The sequence below is a fragment of the Kogia breviceps genome, chromosome 6 (genome assembly GCF_026419965.1).
Source record: "Kogia breviceps isolate mKogBre1 chromosome 6, mKogBre1 haplotype 1, whole genome shotgun sequence".
NCBI lineage: Eukaryota > Metazoa > Chordata > Mammalia > Artiodactyla > Physeteridae > Kogia > Kogia breviceps.
Genome location: NC_081315.1, coordinates 82168486 through 82187738, shown reverse-complemented (window position 1 = coordinate 82187738; position 19253 = coordinate 82168486). Strand labels below are relative to the sequence as shown.

The 19253-nt window shown below is 40.9% G+C and overlaps 1 pseudogene; it reads right to left on the bottom strand.

Annotated features, from left to right (window-relative positions):
• Positions 1-1787: 1787 nt before the first annotated feature.
• On the bottom strand, positions 1788-11244 carry LOC131758176 (olfactory receptor 5M5-like; annotated as a pseudogene).
• Positions 11245-19253: the final 8009 nt, after the last annotated feature.

The following is a 19253-nucleotide window of genomic DNA, read 5'->3' as shown; positions in this document are numbered from 1 at the left end:
TCAGAATAAGCTAGGTGATGTTGCAGTAACAAACTAACCCTCCAAATCACAGTGGCTTTACACTACATGTTTATTTCCTTCTCACACTCAATCTGCTGCAGGACTCGGAGGAAGCCCACCCCGAAGAGTGACCAGGCTGGTTCCACCCTGAGTCTCTGTCACCTGAAGATAAGTCCTCAAAATAGAGTAAGAGAGAACATGGAGGGCTCACACACACTCTTCTGTGTCTTGGCACAGAAGTGACACACATCACTTTCCTGTAGGGGTTGTGGCCAGAAGTAGGTTTCAAACTACAGGGGAGACTAGAAAAAGCAGTCCTCCTGTGCATCCAAGAAGAAGAAAATAAAATAGAACCCAGTGAATACATAATATTGTCTTTGCCACAAAGATCAAGTAGGGTGAGGACTGAAAAGTGTCTTGGATATAGTTACAAAATTATCTTTGTATCCTAAGGAGCTCACCATAATGAGTCCTCCAAAAAGATGTTTATTGACATGCTTAAGCACCTACTGCATGTTTAAATGTGCCTAAACCCATTCTGAAATAATCCCTAATAACTCTTCTAGACCTAAGGACCTTGGCTTTCAATAATTATGTCTCCCAGTCTATGTAATAACACCCATCAAAAATATAAAACATCTGTAATATGTCATCCATCATGGTAAAAGCCAATTTGGATGAGTGTATGGCCCATCTCTCCGACTTTGCCTTTTCAGACAGTCAAAAATATGAATCAAAAAAAAAATATATGAATCAGTGGAGACAGTGGCTGTGTGGAGGCTCTAGTCTAAGCCAGAATCTTTAATTGCATTGTATTCTCTTATGACAAGTAATTAGAAATGACTGTTTCCTACCAGTCTGAATTACAAGATGATTATTTCCCTTTAACATTCACTGGTTGCTTGGCATTGCAAGATGGTGGTATTATTTAAAATACACTAATTATTGGAGAAAGTGGCCAACAAGGAGCAATTTTGCAGATTTCAGGGTAACTTTTTGTCACAAGGAAGAGGCTAAGTGGGAGGGACTAAAGGTTCCATGAAAACCCCTCTTCTCAGTTTTTCAGAGGGTAGTCCTGGGAATGTTGGATTGCCACTGACCAAAAAGCTCCTTTTTAGGGCCTTCCCTGGTGGCGCAGTGGTTGAGAGTCCGCCTGCCGATGCAGGGGACGCGGGTTCGTGCCCCGGTCTGGAAGGATCCCATATGCCGCGGAGCGGCTGGGCCCGTGAGCCATGGCCGCTGAGCCTGCGCGTCCGGAGCCTGTGCTCTGCAACGGGAGAGGCCACAACAGTGAGAGGCCCACATACCGAAAAAAAGAGCTCCTTTTTAAACCAGCTCTCCTCCTTATGACTTAACTAACCAAGAATATAAAACTAATACAAGGTGAGGTAGTGATGAACAAGAAAGAAAATTCTGCTTCCAACAAGAAGGAATGATCACTTAGTACCAGCTGAGGGTGGAACCAACCCCTTCACCAGGGAGGAAGAATTTCGATATTCAGTAAATGAAAAGGAAAGAGGCCTGGAGAAAAATCAGTCCAAGGAAGTACTTTAGGGTGGTGGGTAAACATCACATTGTCTTGTAGGCACCATTTCGAAACCCTAATGATGGGAAAGAATCAATTATTTTAAAAAACATTAATGTAGAGAGTAAAAGATGCCTTCAAATTATAGTTTTGCTCTCCCTCTGGTGAAAATCAGTCTAAGTTAGAGAAACAGTAATGTCCAAATCCTAGAAGCACACAATGCAGAGAAACTTTTCACAGGACAAATTCTTCATCGTTGCAACTAGGAATTATTGCCAATAACAATATAATCCCTTCTGCAGCCTTTGTTATCCATCTTTAAAGAAGAAACTTGAGTTAAAAGCTTAAAATTCCAACATTTTTGTTTAATGCCCTGTAAAATATATTCAAGTTTCAAAAGACAGTGTGGTTCCACAAACATGGCAATTTCTTTGATATAAGTATCTGAGCAGGCGAGGACTAAGAGAGGTGGGTCCGCACAGTAAAAGTGGTTGATCTCATTGGGTCACAGAAAAACAGATGAAGCATCAGGATGTTCTGTGCAGACTATTTGCAAAGCGCTCTCTCTCTCTCTCTCTCTCTCTCTCTCTCTCTATATATATATATATATATATATATATATATATATATATATATATATATTTATTTATTTATTTATATTTATATTTATATATGGAAGACCAACCAGGGAGAGACAGGCACATCTGGACCCTTTGTTACCATATAACAAGGGCTTGCAGATGGCCATGCAGTGGTAATAAACCATCACTGTAAGCATATAATAATTTGTGATTACCAGGACAATGAAAAAGTGGAATTGTAAAAAGCAGCCAATGACGGAAATGGTTTTTCTCTTGGGTAAGAAATGAGCCAGCATCTTAGGAGTGACCTCGGTGGTATCACAGAGATCCACGAAGGCAGGGTGACTGAGGAAGAAGTACATTGGAGTTTTTTGTTTTGTTTTGTTTTGTTTTGCGGTATGTGGGCCTCTCACTGCCGTGGCCTCTCCCGTTGCGGAGCACAGGCTCCAGACGCGCAGGCTCAGCGGCCATGGCTCACAGGCCCAGCCGCTCCGCGGCACGTGGGATCTTCCCGGACCGGGGCATGAACCCGTGTCCCCTGCATCGGCAGGCGGACTCTCAACCACTGCACCACCAGGGTAGCCCTACATTGGAGTTTTGAGTCACTTATGCTTAACAAAATCATGCTCACATTGTCGGTTTCTGTAATAAGGTAGATGACTAAGAATACAACACAAAAGTCAGGTCACAACTCAGCTCCCTCCTGTCAGTCCCAGGAAAATAAACTCAGTCATGGCTGTGCAGTTTTTCTTTAACGTTGTATTTTCTTGGCTTCCAACGAGGCCTAGAAAAAAGAAATGAAAAATGCATTTGTCTTTGTCATTTATGTATAAAAAGACTGTATAGCTAACTTTAGTTATCTATAGTCTCAATTGTTTCTAGACCCCATGAAGGAGATAACATTTAATATGAAGAGGTGTCAACATAAAATCTGGAGAGCTCTACTTGATATGAATATTTTACTGTGCAAGAAACAAACTATGATCAAGGAGACTTCAAAACCAAAAGTGGTAAGAAGCTGGCTCTCAGCAGTGGCAGCTCAGTTTATAAACATGAATGAGGAAGTGCATTTTTAAAAAAATTGTGATTGGTTACTAGAAACTCACCATCCTTGCGGGGTAGTAGTACTACACAAGCTTACCTGTTTGAGCTGATTGAATAGGAATCTGCAAGATCACACTAACAGAAAGAAAGCTTAAGTTTTATTTGTAGGTCAGAATCAGCATTTGAGGGAAATCAGGAGATTTTTGTTTATGTGGCTATGGGTGTTTGGCTTAGGGACATACTCAAACTGTGACCTCTACTTTGGTCTTTCTCTAAGAGAAGTACAAGCATGTGGGCTTGCAAAGTGTGAAAATACATTATGAGGATGCAGAAGGATAAGCCACAGTACACATGAACATGTGCATTTATAACAGTTTCTAATCACGGTTGACTATGTTCTTTAAAAAAAAGGAAGTACTTTTTAAAATTTTATTTTATTGACATATAGTTGACTTACAACGCTGTGTTAATTTCTACCATACAGCAAAGTGATTCAGTTATACATACATACATACATACATATACATATATATATATATATATATATATATATATATATATATATATATACTCATATTCTTTTCCATTATGGTTTATCACAGGATGTTGAATATAGTTCCCTGTGCTATTCAGTAGAACCTTGTTTTTTATCCATTCTATATATAATAGTTCACATCTGCTAATCCCAAACTGCCAATTCATTCCTCCCCCCAGACCCCCTCCCCCTTGGCAACCACAAGTCTGTTCTCTATGTCTGTGAGTCTGTTTCTGTTAAAAGGAAGTACTTTTTAAAAGAAGATGTTACTCCTTTAAAGTTTAGTGAAAGCTACCTTCCAATTTCACAGTATTCTTTGAACCATGAATGAAAATAATTTCTTCTGTTTCTTTCTCCTGCTCTAGACAAGTGAATTCTTGCATGCAGAGGTAAACAAACTTTCCTTTCATCCACCCTCCAGCTTTCTGATCTCAGAGGGACTGGTATCATATGTATCTTCTATTTTTTTAGCAGAAATAATTGTTTAAGTAGTTGACATGAAGGAAAGATTTCAAATTTTTTCATTGTGTCTATACACCAAAAGATGGCTATAATAAGTAGAAAAAAAGTTACTAGATAGATAGATAATTGATGGATAGATAGATAAAAGATAGATAGAGGGGCTTCCCTGGTGGCGCAGTGGTTGAGTCCGACGCGGGTTCGTGCCCCGGTCCGGGAGGATCCCACATGCCGCGGAGCAGAGGGGCCTGTGAGCCATGGCCAGTGAGCCTGCGCGTCCAGATCCTGTGCTCTGCAACAGGAGAGGCCACAGCAGTGAGAGGCCTGCGTACCCCCCCCCCAAAAAAAAAGATAGATAGATTCCCTGTCTCCAAAAAATAAAAGTATGCTTGTGGCTGCATAGAAAAAAAATTTCTAAAGGGAATACTTCAAACTCTTGACTATTTCTGATGAGAGAGGGAGAAGGGTACAAGGGATGGGACTTTCATTTTTTATTTTATTCATTTTGTTTTAATTTTTCCTTATGAATAATTACTACTTTCATAATTGCTTAAGCACAACTTCATTTTTTAAAATACAAATACTTAACCATGGTAGTTGAGGCCAGGGGAGTTGTGAAGAAGTATCTCTAAAAGACAAACTAAACTTGCAACCAGTAGATAAAAAGTCCTAGAGATCTAATGCACAGCATAGTTATATGTTATAGTCAACCATACTGTATTACACTGTATTATAAACTTCAAAGTTGCTAAGAGTTTAGATCTTAATTGTTTCCACCACAAAAAAGAAATGATAATTATGTGACATGATAGAGGTGTTAGCTAGAACTCTGATGGTAGTCATATTGCAATGTATAAATGTATCAAGTCGACACATTGTACACCTTAAACTTACACAATGTTATATGTCAATTGTGTCTCAATATAAATAGATAAATAAATAAGAAAAACTAATTTTTCAATAGATGTCTTTAACTTCCAGAATGTTGTGACTAAAAAGTTAGTTCTCTGTAACCTACAGCACACATAGAAATAATGTTAACCTATTTAATGTAGCTGAGCTACCATATATTGGGGACAAGAAATTATTCATTTTAAAATTAATGACCCAACAGGAAAAAATACTGAATGTGAAATAAACATAACTTTAAATGGCATACTCAGAAGCAAGTAAGCCTAGGATTTATTGTAGAGATTCTGAAGGAAACAGTGCAAAGTGCCTGGTGACACTGATTCCTTATTGTGTGATCTACAGTTCCAATGTTTGACTTTTGTTTTCCTTATTACTACCAGCAGTATTCTTACATATATTAGACAGGATAAAGCTGTTTGGTTTTTTGTTTGGTTTGGTTTTTTGCCACGTGGTGAGAAAAAGAGAGAGGAGGTGGAGAAAGTTATGTGGAAGGGCAGGTGGGAATCGCTCAGGAAAGAAAAAGATTCCTGAGGTAACTGACAACAAAGAGGAATGTGTGTAAGGAACATCTGTGTATAGCTCTGAGGGGGGAAATTATCTCAGTAGAAATAACTGAGCTATAGCTATAGAAAAACAAGCATCGGGAGGCAGTGTACACCCAGTATGTTCACTCTTCAAGAAACATAGTTGGGTGAGACATAGGCTCAAACAATTCCATAGTTTGGCCAGAAGGTGGAGCAATTGTCTTAATGTGGCTTGGTTGCTGTCCTTCGTGAACCTTGGAGTGGGTAGGGAAATTTAAAAAACGAAAACAAAAAACACAAAAGTGCGTCCGTCTGTTTGCATTATACAGTTCTGTAAGTAAGGATTTGGTACTCCGAAGAGTCCTTGTAGCTGATTCTTTAATAGTGTCAACCATTTTGGATATGACTATAGAAAATCTGTTACTCATCTCAAATTGAAAAGATGTCAGAGAAGTTGACTTATCCCCAAATCAGAAAAAAAAGCCTTTCAACACACCCAAAAGTTAAGTTGTAACAAGGAAAAACATTTCGCCCAGTAATTAAAATCACTTTGGACAGTGCCTGTTGCTTCAAGAATCTTCAAATACAACCTGAGGTTTGTTATTCATCCAGTAGGTTTAGCTTCTAATATGACTTTAAAACTTTACAGACCATAGCCTTTAAAATTCATCCTAATTGACGGATACTCAACATTGATTCTACCATATTAGACTGAGTGGCTTATTTTAAACTACAGTGCAGAGAGCAGTAGTTGGCTTGAAAACAATAAAATAATAATGATAATCATTTTTCCTCTCCCCTTCTTTTAAGCTTTGACCAAGAGAGAATAACTACAAGAAACTACTAATTTACAAAACGTGCAGATGACCTAGTTTATTCATAACCATAGGAGTTTTAATTTATTAAGCAGCAATTTAATATAAGCAGTGCCTAGTAATTCTAGTGCGCTATGTGTTTTGTAGGAGAATAATGTATTACTTAATGGGGAAGATAAATCTATCATCGGAAAATTTTAATAATGAGCAAAATTATGTTTGGGTATTTTCATGGGAAGTAATTAGTTGCAAACTGTCCTTCCCTGAAGGGTGGCAGTATTGGTTGCAATTGTTATTTAGTGGTGAATGACCTACCAGACAACGACGCATGTCTTACTGCAGAGGAGTGGAGGGAGGCCCAGCATGGGAGGACCAGGACCTGGAAGAGAGCTCATCAAAATAAACTCCTGACATCCATTAGCTCCAGCCCCTGCCCCCAACTACCTCAGAGGGGATCTAGAGATGGAGTCGAGGTTGCAGGTGAAGGACTCTGCTTCATGGCCTCAGATGACCTGAGAGTCTGCAGACAGCCCAGGTGCCCTCAGCAAATCTCTCTCCCTTTGGCTTGCTAAGTTGCCTAAAACCTGTTCCCTCCTTGGCTGAAACATAATTGGGCGAGACATGGGTTCAAACATGCATCAAAGCATCAAAGCATTCATTCTAATGCAAATGTTAAACCAGATGAGGAACATAACAATTCACGTGGATCTGTGAGTGCTTGGGCATTAAGTAGTAATTTTGTTATAAATAGGCTTTGGGAACTGACCGTGTATTATTAGAACACTGCAAGTATCAAAAGCTCAATTCAAACCAGCTTAAGTAAATAAGGAACTCATTGGTTCATAGAGCTGAGAAGGAACCTAAAGTGACTCATGAAATTAAGGGGAAAGCCTCAGGAATAAGGCCACGTGGTCTGGAACCAACAACTCAGACAGCACCAGAATTTGCTCAGCTCATCTCACAGTTCGGTTTCTCTCTGGGTGTTGACACAATATTTGATTACTGAAGGTGAGTTTTCTCCATACAGCTGAGGAAGATTAATATGGACAGATCTACATTTATGTTATCCTAGCTTAGCAACACCAACAAAAGAGAGATTCCTTCTTTTTTCTAGCATCCATGTATCAATCCCAGGAAAGTCCATGAGTGGCCCAAAGAGTCACATACCCACCTCTTGGACCAACCACGATTGTTGGGAGGCAGTGCCATTAAGATCGGTTCAATCTGGGACATGTGCCTGTCCCTGTGGCTAGAGAAGGACGCCATGATTAAAACCCAAGTAGAGGGCTTCCCTGGTGGTGCAGTGGTTGAGCATCTGCCAGCCAATGCAGGGGACACGGGTTCGAGCCCTGGTCTGGGAAGATCCCACATGCCGTGGAGCAACTGGGCCCGTGAGCCAGCACTACTGAGCCTGCGCATCCGGAGCCTGTGCTCCGCAACAAGAGAGGCCTCGACAGTGAGAGGCCCGCACACTGCGATGAAGAGTGGCCCCCGCTTGCTGCAACTAGAGAAAGCCCTCGCACAGAAACGAAGACCCAACGCAGCCAAAAATAAATTTAAAAATAAATAAATTATTTAAAAAAACAAGTAGAGTCCCACAAGGTGGAATAAGAATGCTTGCACTGGAAAGGGGAACCATTACTAGACATAAAAGAGACCTAAAACTCTTATTCCTTGTGGAGGAAAAAAGTCTAGAATCCATGGCAACCCAGAGCCCTGGAATAAAAAGGTTAGTAATGAACACTCTCCAAGGTTCAGTATTTCAAACCATTTAGCAGGATCCCACATGCACCTGACTTCCAGCAACACAGACTCTTTAAAATGTCCCATTCCCCCCTTTTCACTTGAATGACTTCAACTGTGGCGATGATATTGTGAATCCAAAGCTTTGATTGGCTTTTGAGCAATTCCAAGGCATTTTTGAAGTGGGTGGGAAGTACCAGCAGCCTCATCTGATAGCTGTGGTTTCTGATGTGAATGGTGGTATCTGGTTTACAATTGGCCTTGGAAATGGGCCAAGGCCATTTTAAAGTGATGGACACAGGTAACATGTGGGAAAAAATGTTTCAAAATTTGGGGTACTTATGGGATTGACTCAAAGGAGTCCTTACTGAGAAGACTGGAAAACCACTTCTGAAAGACATGTCTGGAAAAGGGCAGAAATAGATAGGATCCACAGCCAGGACCATGGGGAAGAAATGAGTGAAGGAGAGAGGGTATAAGATGAATGGAAAGAGACAGCAGGAGACACTGTGGGCTAGCTTTATCAATTTCTATTGTTTGCCAGGATGCCCTCTTCAGAACACTGCAAACCACCACACTGGAAACCTGGCATCATCCTAAACTCCTTCTCTCCTCTACCAACCCACCCCCCTCGTTTACCTCCGATCTCAAGGATTCCACTTCCTAATGTCTCTCCTTTTGCCTACTTTTCTCTTGTTTAGTTTAGCCCGTCATTATTTCTCATCCAGTTTACCACCACAGCCTCATACCTGGTGTCCCAGTCTCTAATTTTGTCTCCCCACTGCCAACCTCACAACCCCAATCCATTCTCCATACTCCAGGGCAGTCTTTCTAAAATAGACATTGGATCGTGTTACTTTCTTACTCAAAACTTCAGTGAGTCTGCCTGGACTCAAAATAAAGTCACCGAACATGGGCCTCTAAGTCTAATCTCTGCAACCTCTTCTCTCGACAGTTTCCCCATATGATCCATTCTTTGTCCACAGAATGTCTTTCAGTTCTCTTAAGGCAATTTGCATTTTTTTTTACCTTACAGCCTTAATATCAGTATAATGCTGTGCCTTTTTTACCCACTCTCTCCCTCCTCTGTTTTCAAAGGTAGTAAGTTATGGAAACCCAACCAACTAATGATACAACCAATGAGCAGTATCTGTTAGGGTAGAGTCTGAGCTGCTAAAACAAAGATCCCCCAATATAGAGTAGCTTAAACAAGAAGAGCTTAATATTTCTTGCCCGTGTAATGGTCCAGAGCCAAGGACTCCTGGCTAGCAGAGCTGATCTGCCATCCTCAAGTGCAGCTCCTCTCTGGCTACTTTCTTTTTTGCATGAATCCCAGCTATTAGAAAAAACAAAGGGAAAAGAAGAGTTCACTCATTTCTTTTATTTTTTAAAAATTTATTTACTTATTTATTTATTTTTGGCTGCGTTGGGTCTTCGTTGCTGCACACGGGCTTTCTCTAGTTGTGGCGAGCAGGGGCTGCTCTTCATTACATTGCTCAGGCTTCTCATTTCAGTGGCTTCTCTTGCTGCGGAGCACAGGCTCTAGGCGCACGGGCTTCAGTGGTTGTGGCATGTGGGCTCAGTAGTTGTGGCACGTGGGCTCAGTAGTTGTGGCACACAAGCTTAGCTGCTCCGCGGCATGTGGGACCTTCCTGGACCAGGGCTCAAACCTGTGTCCCCTGCATTGGCAGGTAGATTCTTAACCACTGTGCCAGCAGGGAAGCCCTCATTCATTTCTTTTAAAGGCATATTTTGAAAGTAGTACAATTCTATTGGCTACAACAGACAAATGATCACACTGAGGTTCAAGGAAGTGTGAGAAATGTAGTGTGAATCTGGGCAGACGTGTACCCAGCTAAAACCCAAGTTGGGTTATTGTAGGAAGAGAAGAATGAATATTGGCAAATGACAGCAGTCACTGCCGTAAACCATTATTCCCCAAGGCATGCAGATGAGCTAGGAGGCCAAACAAAGACTGAACAACTTTTCAAGTTGTAACCCCTTTTCTCCCTCCCTCTTTAGAAGCAACACCAGCCCAGTATAGGGAAGTCACCTGCTGAGGACAGTGGGATCAGGAGCTCTGAGGTTGGGAAAAGGGACAGAAGCAGGGCCAATAGTCAGTCAGTAGGCACCAATATGGCTGCACTGGTTGTTAAAATACTAAAATATAGCCGCACCGCTTGGGAAAGAATCACTCCTCTAAGATCCCCTAAATGCCTGCCTGCAAGCCTGGCCACCCCAACTCCTCTCCTGAGATCCTCAGACTTCTTCCATGATCCAGCAGCTAAAGGATTAATGCCTGGCACAGAGAGAGACCCAAGGGATTGAACCCTCTCTGATGGATAGCCCATTTAATTGATGCTGATTGTTGATAATTCGGATATCACCTCTGGCCAGAAGTCTAACATCCAGTGGCCTTCCTCAGCCACTGAATCCACTCCAAAATAAAGACAGAAGTGCAATGGACAGAAGTTACTGAACCTCATCTTTATTTTCCTTTTGAAATCTTGCTTGTGATGAATTGGGAGATTGGGATTGACATATATACACTCACATGTATAAAATGGTTAACTAATAAGATCCTGCTGTATAAAAAAATAAATAAAATAAAATTTAAAAATTAAAAAAAAAAGAAATCTTGCTTTAAATACAGAAAACCTGAGATTGAGTCAGATTTCCAAGACCTCTAGCATCAGTGAATATGACCCCTGTGGGAGATGTTTATTATGCTAGAGGAGAAAAAGGCTGAGCTCATGAGGAAGAAAGGCTCAAGTTATGTGTCCAAAACAATGCAAACAAGCCTTTAGGAAATCAACATGTGGGAAAGCCAGAATTCATGTAATAGATAGCCACCCAAGGGCATCTTCAGACCACCGAATCCTTCTTCTAGCTGGGACACGAGTGTGATGGAGTGGAAAGAACGCTGGATTTGGGGCCAGAAGGCCCTGGTACTAGCTTCGAAAAGTGGAAACAACAGGTTTGTAGACTGGTTCCCTGATTACAATGTGTACAACCATTCTCTACAGCTGTAAAACGAGAGAGAATAATATTTACCACAAGGCGCTATGAGGGCCGAATGAACTAGGGTGTGCTGGGTGCCGGGCATGTAGTAGGCACTCAATAAAATAAGTCCACGTTTCTTGTAACTTTATCCTCCTCTCTTGTTCTCCATATTCACCCTCCTCCTACTCCTACCCATCCCCATGCCCCACCCTGAACTCACACCTGCACAGGAATTTGTATTTGGACCACAAACAGGTCACTTAATATATATGTCTCGGTTTTCCCACATGAAAAGCAGGGATTATGCAGGATTTCTTGTGTGGTGAAATTATTAATGTGAAGCAGGATACAGATGTGGAGGGCTGCTATTTGTGGTCACGAGGAGCCAAAGGAGGTGACAGATTTACATAATTTACCATGCATATTGCCATCGTTTCTATAACATAACTTGCAAAACTATCTACACTAAACACTTCAGATTACCTCTGGATTAAAGCAAAGATCTGTGATACTAGATATGCCAACCATTTGTGTCAAATGATCCCATCTTTCGGAATAGACACTCAGTGTTTGCTGAGTAGAAGAATGGATTTATAATGAATCCACTGACTCGGTAAGGCAAGGCAGCATAAAGTAGAATGTACTTAAGGTACGTGTGGGCTGATTGCATACCAAACCCAGACTGATGCTTGAAGAAAGAAAAATGAACCAGCTCGTGAATTATGCTGAAGTTTCCACTTCTCCTCAGACTGGTAATTGCTCTAAGAAGAGCCTTTTGCTTCAGGCATTGTCAGCTAATAGACGAAAATGTATGCTTTCCTAAATGTATATTTGAATTTCTAAAGTCTTGCCTTTCATACCAAGAACGAAATTTCACTCAACATTTTCACTTACTAAAAGGAAGTAACCGATGAATAAACTTTGTTTTTAAAGAATTATCTTTTGGAAGGGAAGTAGAAATCTATAAATAATTCATGAATCTGCAGATGATTTTTCTGTGTTTCTTTAGCATTGCTCACATTAAAACACCTGGCCCAGAGGTGCAAACTACCCCCTCTTCTCTACAGATCCGTCAGCAAGGTATTTGTTGAGTGTCTTCTGGACTCCGTCAGAGAAGTTTACGGTGGTGGCAAAAAACCATTAGAGAAAAGGGAGGGATGTAATCAAGCATTAAGTTGTAATGTTACAAATAAACCATATCCCTTTAAATTAGATGCTTTGGGGGGCAATGCTTAGAAGGCTAGGCAAAAAAAGAGATGTATGTAAATATTGCCTCAAGAAGGGCCTTGTGGGATTTAGGAATTTAGACTTGATTCTGTAGCAACAGGGAGCCACTAAATACGTTCAGTGCGGTGTAGGGTGATGGAGATCTGTATCTTGGAAACATGATGCAGGCAATTTGTGGAGGATGAATTGGAAAGGATTAGCCTGGAAGGGAGGCACCGAATGAGGAGGCCATTATAGTAGCGCAGGTCAACAATGGGGGATGAAAATGAGGTGGGCCACTGAGCTTAGACCACTTCAGTGAGGATGCTAATTAAAGGCAGGTCCAGGTAAAGCGAGGGGAGGGGATGGATAGATTTTGAGGACAGGCAGTGGAGAACACTTAGCAGTCTGGACTGACAATAGGATATAAATTAAACAAATTTAAACGATAGGTTAATCTCCAGGGTGAAGTTCGACATTTTTTCCATTTAATCCTTGCTACTTCTCCTGATATTTTAATTAGAAGGGTAGTTCATTCCTGTTCTGTACGCATAGGACACCGATCTGATTTTTATTTGTTTAAATAATAAAATTTGGAATTTTTCATCTCTGTTCTCCAGGTTTCAGGAAACCCATCTTGGTTTACCCTTTCCAACACCTCCATTCCCCTGGGCCAGTACCAGGGGTGAGACCTCTGGAAGCGAGAGAAGAGACAACACTTCTTTTATTTGCCCTAAAACCCTAAATCCTTTATTATTGTTGAGATAAAGTGAATCTTGTTCTATCGATTTTGGCAAAAAAATAACACAGCTCACTTAAACAGAGTTCACGTTTTAGGACCTCAGAACTTAAAATTACTACATTCTTATTCCTCATAAAGGTCTGCAGTATAATATTGTGTTCACAGAGTGTGGTCTGTGAAGGTTAAGACACAGGCAGACATGTTTTTTTTCCCTTCAAAGATCGTGCAATTTTTTTTGATTTCTACTTAACAGTTAATCATACTGTTTTCATTTATAATAGTAATGGGAAATTTCCTTTTAACATCAATTTATTTAGGTAAAGAAAGCTAGGTTAATGAAAAGACAAAGAAAAATTACACAGGAGGTTTTCTGATGTATGCAAAATTGTGAAGGTGGTAAAAAGTGAATGAGGTTTGGGGAACACTAGGCAAGGAGGCAGAATATGGGGTTCCAAGGCAGAAGATTCAAGTCTCAGCTTGGTTATAAATAATCATGGCTTTGGGCTTCCCTGGTGGCGCAGTGACTGAGAGTCCGCCTGCCGATGCTGGGGACGCGGGTTCGTGCCCCGGTCTGGGAAGATCCCACGTGCCGCGGAGCGGCTGGGCCCGTGAGCCATGGCCGCTGAGCCTGCGCGTCCGGAGCCTGTGCTCCGCAGCCTGTGCTCCGCAGCGGGAGAGGCCACAACAGTGAGAGGCCCGCGTACCGCAAAATAAATAAATAAATAAAATAAATAAATAATCATGGCTTTAAACCAGTTGGGCAGTTCAGTCTCACTGAATCTCATCTGTGAAATGGGGACAGTAACATCCCCCTTGTAGGGTCTTAATCCAAAGAGACAAAGTATGTGACTGCACCTTGAAACCTGCCAAGTGCATTGAGAACGTTAGCTTTTATTGTTGTAACAGGTGTGGCAGGCACTGATGTTCAGCCGCTGATTTACAATTGCTTTAACAGAGGCAGAACCGTAGCACAGGGACCTCACCTCCCTGGCACTGTGTACGGTGCCCTAAAATGCATCTGTTGCTTCCTGATGATTTTATCAATCTTTAGGGGAAGGAACTTATTGATTTGTTTCTCTTGGAAGTGCCTCTGCGAATTGATCTGGCCGTTTTGATGTTGCAGGCTTGCTAATGCCTCGGCCGTCCCTGGCTGTGGTTGGAAATGATCCTGCTGCAGGGAAAAGAACGGATCATTCTGACACTCTGGGGTCTGGCCTGGCTCCTCCAGGTCTGAGTGGGCTCAGAGCTGATGCTTAACTCCCGCAGGGTTCTTGTTCAGTAACAACCAGTGGTCTCAGAATGCGCTTCTGCACCCAGCTATAGTTGGGGCTGGAAGCCATGGGTATTTTCATGGGTATTTTCCTTGTTTAAAATAGCCAAAGGGACTGAGGCAAAAAATGTCATGTGTTCCCCGAATGTGTAACTCATTCCTATAATTTTTTCCATTCCAAACATAGGTTCAATGGAAGCAGCAGAAACATTGAATAAGGTGCATGGGGTTTTAAATGCAAGTTTCCACCACTTATTCCTGCAGCGATCCCTTGCAAGTTTTGCATCCCCCTCTAAGCCTCAGTTTATACATCTGGAAAATGGGAGTAATGATACCTATCTATAAGATTGCTGTGAGAACGAAATGAAATAACTCATTCTCTGATTCAATTGGGCCGCACAGCAGGTTGTGGACCTATCAGTTAGTTTCTTGGGACATTGTCAGGCTTTGGTTAAGTACAATCCTTATATCACCTGCAACAGACGTCTCCAGGCTCAGATTGGAAAGTGTTAGCAACCCTGAATCAGCCTACTGTAATATTTACCAATATGAGATGGTGACGTGGGCACTGAGCTGGAGAAGAGGCATTGACCCTCTGCTCCTAGGAGAAAGTCATAAAGGGGGAAGACCTAATGATGTAATCCTTGTCATTTGGGGGCCATCTCCTAAACTCAAGCTCTGATGGCTGCTTCTGGTGATCTTCCTGTGAATTGGACTCTGAAGAAGGCTACCTGAAAGAGAAGTGATGGACGGAGAGGGGCATCCAAGGTAGACCCCATGGGATCTCACCCACTTCCAGAGCACCATGGAATCCTTCCTGTTCCAACTCTCAGGTCCAGTAGGCACCTGGCACAGGTAAACACTAAGTAAGCACTCGCTGACAGAAGGGTGTGGTTTAAAATGCACACAGCGACAAAACACTCTTGAATATTTAATCACACACAAAACTGTGCACAAATACTGCCTTGTGCCCCATCATGACCCTTACAGGGAGAGGGTCCTTCATGAGGAAGCTTTTTACTCATACTCTAAAAGCATGAGTAAGCACAAGAGTGCTGTGTATAACCAGGTACAGTAGAGCAGAGTGGTCTCTGGAATCAGGCTGCCTTGAGTTCAAATCAAATTCCAGTTCTGCTGCTTACCAACCGTGGGAAGTTGAATAAGCTATTTAATCTCTTTTAAATCCTGGTTTCCTAATCTCTAAAATGGAATCATCATAGTACCCATGTCATAAGTTAGTCGTCAAGATAAAATGAGATAACACATGTAAAGTGCTTAGCAGTTTCTAGCCCATGATAAATCCTGAATAAAAGTTAAGTGTTATTATTATTATTGGCTGTTAATAGTGGGTTTCCTTTGTCATGAAGTAAAACATGTTTCTAGACCTGCTGCAAGGAGGTTATTTACTGGGCACTTAATCAAGTCTTTGGGAACGCTGCTCCATGTTTCCTTGTAAGGTGTTTTGAGAAGTATAGATGATGCTTGTATATAAGTTTTTGCAAGGAAACACAAGTTGCATTTTGAGGAATTGATTTTTTTTGGCCTTAAGACAATTGGGTCTTTTTGTTAACCAGGATTCTCCTGCTCAGAACGTTTCTACATAGAAGGAGAGAACCACATCTAGATGATAGCTCTGTAGTTACTTTCTCTTTGAGGGACTGTCCTTCAGCACCGTTAGCACTAAGATTGGTTAGGACTGGTTTTCATGTCATTCTACTGGAAAAACCTGTTCTGGGATTTCCCAGTGAATCTCAAACAAATTAGGCAATTCATATGGGTAATACCCAAGTCCATCAATATATTCCAGGGGAAAATAAAAACCTTAAATGAATATCATACTAATGGTGATGTGAAATGATAATGGACTTTGATGACAACAGACCTGAATTATCTAATCCATCTACCACTTACTGGCTCTTTTAAAAAAGGATTTAAGTCTCTCCAACCTTGTACATGTAACAGCCTGGAATGTCATCCTCTCACCCCCATCCATCCGGTGAGTCCTACTCCACATTCAGCACAAATATCAAGGACAACTCTTATTTATCAAGATAGTGGTTCAGTTGTTTAACACAGACCAAACATTTGCTGGTGTCATAGTTTATTTATTTCTCTGTAAAAATTGATAGAGGATAATAGGGTGGGTTCTACTCTAAGAAGAGGTCCATGGCCTCAGGAACCTATTTCACCACCACATCTACATTCTATCACATAGCAAAAGGAAACGAGGTTGACAGCAAGCAGGTTTCTTTAAAGGGCATGACCTAGAAGTGGCACAGATCACTTCAGCTCTCATCCCATTGGCTAGAACTTAGGCATATGGCCATGTCTAGGTTCAAGGGAGGCTGGGAAATGTAACCTCTATTTGGATGCCCATGTCGCAGCCAGTCAAAAAGTCAAGGGGTTCTTTCACTAACTGGATGAAGAGGAGAATACTTATTAGCAAGAATTAGCAGTCTCTTGTCACGTTCTTCCTTTCCATTCAAGGAGCCATTAGGAGCGTAGGAACTGTGTTGCATTCCTTTTTGGAAACCAAATACTACGAAGCCATTAAAAATAAGGCAGATCAACAGATTTTGATAGGGAGTGACCTTTGGGATATATGTTGAATTTTTTCTTAAAGTACAGAAATTAGGTAAGCCGTTCCATTATACTTAAGAAAGATACCAAAGAAGCTACTAAGTCTGGTTACTTTGAAGGGACAGAGGTAGGAAGAAGATATACTTTTCATTGACCCTTGTAACTCATTTGAACTTCTACCTTGTGCGTGTGTTACCTATGAAATTTTTTAAAACTTTGAAAACACTGAATTATTCAGATATGGTTCTATTACTTATCACAAACTACTTTTTCAGCAAGTAGGTGTGCATGACATGGAAACTAGTCCTAACCAATCCTAGTCCTAACAGTGTTGAAGGATGTCCCACCAAAAAGAAAGTAACTTCAGAGCTATCATCTAGATGTGGTTCTCTCCTTCTAAGTAGAAACTTTCTGAGCAGGAGAATCCTGGGTTAACAAAAAGGCCCAATTGTCTTAAGGCCAGAAAATCAACTCCTAAAATGCAACTTTTGTCTTCTTCCAAACTCATATTCTAACATCATCTATACATCTCAAAAGACCTTACAACAAAGCATGAAACAACCTTTCAGGTGGGATACCCTAATTTCTGCTAATAAACGTGTACTGAAATTTTAGCCTTTTGTGAATTTTCAAGAAATGACTTGTTTAAAATGTTTCAATGAACTTGAAGAAAATCTCAGCATAAGTGAATGAATGTCCACAGACATTTTCAAATATCCTTTAAATTTGACTTCTTTTCCTTCAATACAAGGTAAGAGTGCCCCTAGAAAGAAGTTTCCATGCATGACTTTTTGAATATATGGTCAGGTATAGGGATGGTTAAATATCTGATTATTTTAACAGCTCTCTGGACTTTCAATGATTAGATTGAAAAAATTACTACAGTGTAAGTTTTCAGCTTAAGAATTTTTTGCCCATTTTGTTTTAAAATCAATACTGGAGAACATACATTCACCAGACTTTAAAAAAAAGGATAATTGCTTAAGAAAATGGTAATATTTTTCACTCTCTCCCCACTTTGTTAATTTATGTTGCTCTGACTTAAGACTAAGATGAAGGTGTATATGAATTATACCTGCAAGAAATCAAGGATATCATAGAGGAAGACAAGACATGGGTTTCCTGTATTAGTCTCTGCTTTAAAAAAAAATTTTTTTTTTTTTTTGGCTTCGTTGGGTCTTCGTTGCTGCATGTGGGCTTTCTCTTAGTTGAGGTGAGCGGGGGCTACTCTTGGTTGTAGTGCGCGGGCTTCTCATTGCGGGGGCTTCTCTTGTTGCAGAGCACGGGCTCCAGTAGTTGTGGCTTGAGGGCTCAGTAGTTGTGGCTCATGGGTTCTAGAGCACAGGCTCTGTAGTTGTGGTGCATGGGCTTAGTTGCCCCGCGGCATGTGGGATCTTCCCTGATCAGGGCTTGAACCCGTGTCTCCTGCATTGGCAGGCGGATTCTTAACCACTGTGCCACCAGGGAAGCCCCACAATGTACTATTATTGAGCCATGAGAAAGCAGGGCATCCTGCCATTTGTGACAACATGGTTGGACCTTGAACACGTTAAGCTAAGCAAGATGTCAGACAGAGAAAGGCAAGTACCATATGATATCACTTAATGTGGAATATAAAAAAGTGAAACCTGTTAAAAACAGAGTAAAATGGTGGTTACCAGGGAATCGGCGGGGAGGGGGTTAAGAGCGATGATGGTGTTTAAGGGTACAAACTTGTAAAGAATAGTAAATGAACCATAGAGATCTAATGCACAGTGTAATGAATATAGACAATAATACTGTACTATAACTATATAATGTGATAAATATCACTATATCAGCAATCATATTACAATATATAAATGTATCAAAGTAACACAGCTGTACACCTTAAATTTATATGTTACATGTCAAATTTATTCAATTAAAAAATCGAGATATGATTCACATAACATAAAATTCACTCTTTTATAGTGTACAATTAGGTGGGTTTTAGTATATTCACAAAGTTTATAGCCGTCATCACTATAAATTCGAGAACATTTTCATAACGCTCTCTATCCTTTTTAACATTGGCTTAAGGCGTCAGCAGGCAGGCTAAGGGCAGTGCTGGGTTCTAGGCTATTGCCTCAGTGATTCCTCTGGACTCTGGGACCTCTCGGAGATTGATCAGGGCTTTGGAATAAAAGGGACATTGATTTGGAGCTCAGCTCTGGCACTTACCAGCTCTGGAATCTTAAGCAAGTTGCTCGGCCTCTCTGTTACTTGGATTTTTTAAAAATGAGAACAATATTATCTACCTTAGGAATTTTGAAAGGTCGTAATACATAACAAA